Raw genomic sequence first — 6,510 nt, 5'->3', positions numbered from 1 at the left:
GTCCACACATTTCTGATTTCTTGCTTAGGAGATCAAGATACACACCAGGAGGAGGCAGTGTGGACAAGGGGAAGGAACGTTGGTCTTTGTGTCAGGAGAGACTGGGGTTGAATACTAGCCATTAACACTTCTTGTCATGTGACCATGAGTAAGTGCCTTAAACTTCCTGAAACCTTGGTATTTTCCACCACTCCAAAATGAGAACAATAATATCTATAATAGTAACCTAACAGCTCAAATGAGCGCAAAGTGCTTTCTGATCCCTCCATTCAAGTTCCCTCCCTCCCATAACCATGTTGTATTAATTTAAAATGTGTTCTATAAAGGTACTTATAGGAATAGAAGTTGACTGCCCCATTTGGACCCAGGATCCTTGAGGACAAGGCAATTCTGTCTTTGTGACCACATAAGATCAAATTTAATCAAAGGAGATGTTATTTGTAAGGCATTTAGCCCAGCACATAGTAGGCATTTAATAAATGCCCGATACATAGCCCACTGCCTATCACATAAGAGCTAAACAAGTACTTGTTAATCAACTGTTCATTAAATCACTAGATAAATATCAGATATTATTATTGTAAAAATTTCTTACCACAAAGGCAATAAGCAATATTAGGATGCTGCAAGAATAAATGTTGATAGTAAGCAGCCTTGTGCTGGGTGTGTTATGGATTTCTATAGAGTTAAATTTGAAGAAATTTGAAATGCCATTTATATTTAGGATTTCTAGTAATCAAAAAGTTGGGTGGATGTGAGGGAGGACATAAGGGAAATATCACTCACTATAGCTGTATTTCTGTATCAGGAAAAGGAAAAGACAGCCGTAGAGAGCAGTGAGCAGGAAATCTCACTGATGAAGATTATGTGAATAAGCACTTAGGAGATTGCTTTCTATGTGCCCCATCTCCTTATCATGCATGCAGAATGAGACATTGAATTTAATGGTTTGAGCCTGGAGAGCCCAACTCTGGGCCCTATTCACAGCTCATGTCTTTGAAACGTACTCCCCTCACATACCAGGATAACTTGATTACATTCTGTTTTCTTCAGTGGACTCCTAGGGAAAAATCATTTTCATGTTTAGGTGACCAGCTGCTTCCTCACTATGCCAAATAACATGTCAGGAGTAAAGTCCAAGGTAGGAGCATGACATACTTGATGTGTCACTGGATCCATGCTCTTGTCAGTGTGGGTTTCTCTTCCCAAGTACAGAATGTGCTCCTAACATACCATTTCAACCTACCATATATTCTGTCCTATGAATCCTCCAGGAAGGATTGTAGCAACTCTCTGATTCTTTTAATATTTTGTGATGGAGCTCTGGGGCACATCCTTCACACTCATGACACGACCAACGACCTATTTTTCCAGGCATAAATGTTCTTAATAATGTCTTTATTATACTTTATTATACTATATATACCACAGTATACTTTATTATAACATATCACAATATAATATTTTATATACTATATAATATTATTCATATAATATATAACAGCATGTTATATATTATAATACGTATAGCATATATGTTTTTGTGGTGGAGATGGGGGGACAGGGAAGAAGGGCATAAGCATTTATTAAGCACCTTCCCTCTGCTAAGCATTTTACAAATATTATCTCATCTGGTTCTCACAACAAACATGTAAGATAGGTGCTATTGTTATGTTCATTTTTCAGTTGAGGAAACTGAGGCAGATGAAGGTTAAGTGACTTGCTTAGGGTGGAATAAAGAGCAAATGTCTTAGGCTGGATTTAAACTTCCTGACTCCAGGTTCAGTAATCTATCCACTCTGTGGATTCCTGTATAATTGGCAGTAACTACCTGTAAAAATCATTGTTGGTAATAATAATAATAATGTGATAACTGTGTAGCAGTTTAAGATTTGCAAAATATTTTGGGGTATTGTTTAATTCTTTAGATTTGTTTTCCTAGTATCTAGCACAGTGCTTGGCTAGGATCAAATGAGATAACATATATATAGAGAGCTTTGCAAACTTTAAAAGCACTACATAGATTCAATCTTACAACCATCTTGTAAAATAAATGAGGTAAATGTTATTATTCTCATCTTATCAATGAGGAAACACATGCAGAAAGACTAAATTATTTGCCCTGAGCTTCACAGCAAGTACCTTAGGATAGATTTGAACCCAAGTTTCTTGATACCAAGCGTAAGCCTCTATTCCTTTTATCATGTCACCTCTTGGTAATATGTTGGAATCTATTTAAATGCACTATGTGCCTTTCCATTGCCTTTTGGGTCTTCTGCAATTTAACACTTACAAGATGGTGATGTTCCATGATTCATAGCCATCGAGCTTTATAGGGAGAAAACTGATATTAAAAAGAGATGGGCTTTTGTATTAGTGAGCCACTTGGCATCATTGAAAGTGCCATTTCCCAAATGCCATTCATTCCCTTCTTATTTGCCTCTTCCTTTTAAATTTGGGACCTAGCTTATTATCCATCTACCATACTAGTCTCAGATGTTTGTGTTCAATTCAATGATTCTGACAATGACAGGGACAATTCTGAGAATGATTCAATGGGCTAGTCACCACAGTGCATGATGTCATCTTCACAATATGTATTTTTCACTTGTTTTCCTTTCCTGAGGGCTAGCGTGAACTTGTTATCCGATAACAGAGGTGTCTAGAGAACGTCATTCTTAGAATTACATATGGACTCTAACACAGAACCCTCTGTAACAATGACCAACACTTTGAATAAACAAGTCTCCTAGTTTAAACTGATTATGAGTCAGTCAATGAACATTTTATCAAGCATTTATAAAATGTGCTAAGCATTGGGGATACAAAACAAGTCTCTGCCCACAAGGAGCTTATAATTTGAGGGAAGAGACAGCTTGAAAACGGATTCAGAGGGAAGTCACTAGAATTAAGGAGGATTGGCTCCTGGCAGAAGGTGGGATTTTAGCTGGAAGGAATTCAGGGAAGTTAGGAAGTGAAAATGAGAAGGAAGAGCATTGCTGGTACAGGGAACAGCCAGAGAAATTGCTCAGAGCCAAGAGATGGAGTTTTAGGTCCAGGGTAGAAGCAAGGAAGCCAGTATCATAATACCGAAGACCATGTGATAGGGAGTAAGATGTAAAGACATTGGAAAGGAGGTGATAACTCCAAGTATTATATTTTATAAGATGTATTAATAATTACTTGAAATAGAGGAAATAGATAAAGCCTTAGTAAAGACAAGTTTACTGGACTGTGAAAGTGGGAGAAGAGCAAGAGAGGCCAGGGTTACAGTCACTTATCTCCAAACCATAATTACACAGTTACAAAGGGCTTAGAATATCAAACAGACTTAGTATTTGATCAGTGTTCTTTGTGTTTTCATCCATAAAAGAATCATGTGCAATCTTAACAAATACTTGAGAGATACTTCGTTGGGGAATGAGGGGAGGACTTTTAAGTTTGAATTTTTCTTTAGCAGGCCAATGCTTTTTTAAAAAAAATCAACAAGTTATAATGAGTGTCTTGCATTCTTTCCATCTTTCAATCAACTATGTGACTGTGAAGTTGTAGTCAGCCATTGAGGACTATTTAGATGAGTATCTATACACAATCAAACAATACAATCATACACAATCCAAGTGACTCTACAGAACTTTTTTATGTACATCAAATTGACGAGCATCCTTTCCAACAAACAATTCATTTAAATAACACCCCCTTATAGCTGTATAGCATGTTATAATTTATTAAAAAAAACTTTACATATGTGAGCTCATTTGAGTGGTTTACTTTATTTTTTAAAAAATTAATGAATTAATTAAGAATATTTTCCCATGGTTACACAATTCATTTTTTTTCCTGCCCCTCTTCCTCTCCCCCCCTTTCTGGAGCTGACAAGCAATTCACTGGGTTATACATGCATCATTGTTCAAAACCTATTTCCATGTTATTCTTATTTGCAATAAAGTGATCTTTTAAAGACCAAACCCCAATCATATCACAAGATTGATCATATGCTTTTCTTTTGTGTTTCTGCTCCACAGTTCTTTCTCTGGATGTGGATAGCATTCTTTCTCTTAAGTTCCTCTGGATTGTCCTGGATCATTACATTGCTATTAGTAGAAAAGTCTGTTACTTTTGATTGTACCACAATGAATCAGTCTCTTTGTACAATGTTCTCCTGGTTCTGCTCCTTTCACTTGGCATCAATTCCTGGAGTTCTTTCCAGTTCACGTGGACTTCATCTGGTTCATCATTCCTTTCAGCATAATAATATTCTATCACCAACATATACCACAATTTGTTCAGCCATTCCCCAATCAATGGACACTCCCTAATTTTCTAATTTTTGGCTACCACAAAGCTATAAATATTTTTATACAAGATTTTTTCCCAATTATCTGTTTGGACTGGATCAAATGGCAGGCAATCTTTCAAAGCTCTTTGGGCATAATTCTAAATTGCTTTCCAGAATGGTTGGATCAATTCACAACTCAACTAGCAGTGTAATGGTGTCCCAATTTTGCCACATCCCCTCTAACATTTATCACTTTCCTTTGCTTCCATATTGGCCAATTTCCTATGTGTGAGGTGGTACCTCAGAATTGATTTTACTTGCATTTCTCTAATCAATAAGGATCTAGAATACTTTTGTATGTGTTTTGTAAGGTTATCTATCTCTTGCTTGGTTTTAAATGCCTTCCTTTCCCACATATCTGACAAGTATACTATTCTATGTTCACCTAATTTATTTATGATTTCACTCTTTATATTTAAGTCATTTACCCATTTTGAATTTATCTTGGTATAGGGTGAAAGATGTTAACCTAAACCTGATTTTCCCCATACCATTTTCCAATTTTCCCAGCAGTTTTTGTCAAAGAGTGAGTTCTTGTCCCAAAATCTGAGATCTTTGGGTTTATCGAATACTATTTTGCTGAGGTTATTTACCCCTAGTCTATTCCATTGATCCACCCTTCTGTCTCTTAGCCAGTACCACAATGTTTTGATGAACACTGCTTTATAGTATAATTTGAGATTTGGTACTACTAGGCCTCCCATCCTTCACGTTTTTTTCATTATTTTCCTTGATATTCTTGATCTTTTGTTCTTCCAGATGGATTTTATTATACTTTTTTCTAATTCTATAAAAAAGTTTCTTGGTAGTTTCAAAGGTATGGCCCTGAACAAGTAAATTAATTTGGGTAGGATTATAATTTTTTATTATATTAGCTCATCCTACCCATGAGCAATTAATGATTTTCCAGTTATTTATATCTAGTGATTTACTTTATACAAGGGTATTTAGGAATTTCCATAGATTTAAGACATGGTTCCTGCCCTTGAGAGACTCACAATTTATTTGGACAGTTTTGGTTGATTGTTTTGGGATTATCTGACTCTTTATGGCCCCATTTCAGGGTTTTCTTGACAAAGATACTATAGTAGTTTTCCATTCCCTTCTAGCTCATTTTTACAGATGAGGAATTGAGGCAAATAGGATTAAGTGACTTGCCCAGAGTCACATGACTAGTAAATGTCTGAGGCCAGACTTGAACTCATGAAGGTGTCTTCCTGATTCCAAATCCAATGCTTTACATACACACTCTGTCACCTAGCTGTCCCTATTTGGACAGTCACATAATTACGTAAGTTGCATGTCAATATTTGGTTCCTGGGATGAGCAAAAAAAAGAACATCTTTGTAAAGAAAACTAATGAAATCAGCAAAGAAAAACCATATATCATCAGATAAAAAGACATACAGACTATTCTGAGGAATGTATTGGGAAGCCATCTTTGAAGGTAGATCACTGACAGGTGTGAAAAAATAAAAGTAATGTTACTTGTGATTTCTATTATTTTAATTATATACTATAATTGATTTTATATTGTATTGATTTTTGTAATCTGCCTGAACTCACCTTGATCAGAAATGTAGTATTTCCTAGTCTAAATTAATTTAAAGGCATAGTTGAAAGAGAACGTTGTTATCTCTGAGACACCAATTAGTTGTCTGAAAACCAGAACCGGCTGAACCTGGGGCCATTACCCCCAAAAGATAGTTGTCTGTCCTCGCCTATCCTTGTATGATTTGCAGGAGGTTTGATCTCCATTGAGGGAATAACTAACTTGGTGGTTTCTGGTCTCTTAGTCAAGATTACAAAAGGCATATGAGTCCCATAAAATAATTAATATTCCTTAATTGCCTGAGAGATGTGATTGGCCACATGTGCATGCCAATCCACTTTTCCCAGTGTAACCAACTTTAATGTTACCCACTACTCAGATCTCCTTCTTTTCTGTGTGTCCATGAAGAGCACCCCTTTCCCCAACTGGAGTTACTGACCTTGCTGAGGTGGTCATTCTGATCTGTTTTGTTAACAGGTATATGTGTCACTGTTAATAAGCTAATTATGCTTGGAGTATGTGCTTCACTTTACCTTTATTGCACTTACTTACCAGCATTGTGGGCCAGTGACTCATTTGGGGGGTGACTGTTTTTAGATAATTAAAGATTATAACTAAG

Source organism: Monodelphis domestica, chromosome 3 (genome assembly GCF_027887165.1).
Source record: "Monodelphis domestica isolate mMonDom1 chromosome 3, mMonDom1.pri, whole genome shotgun sequence".
NCBI lineage: Eukaryota > Metazoa > Chordata > Mammalia > Didelphimorphia > Didelphidae > Monodelphis > Monodelphis domestica.
Note: the sequence above shows the minus strand (reverse complement) of the source record.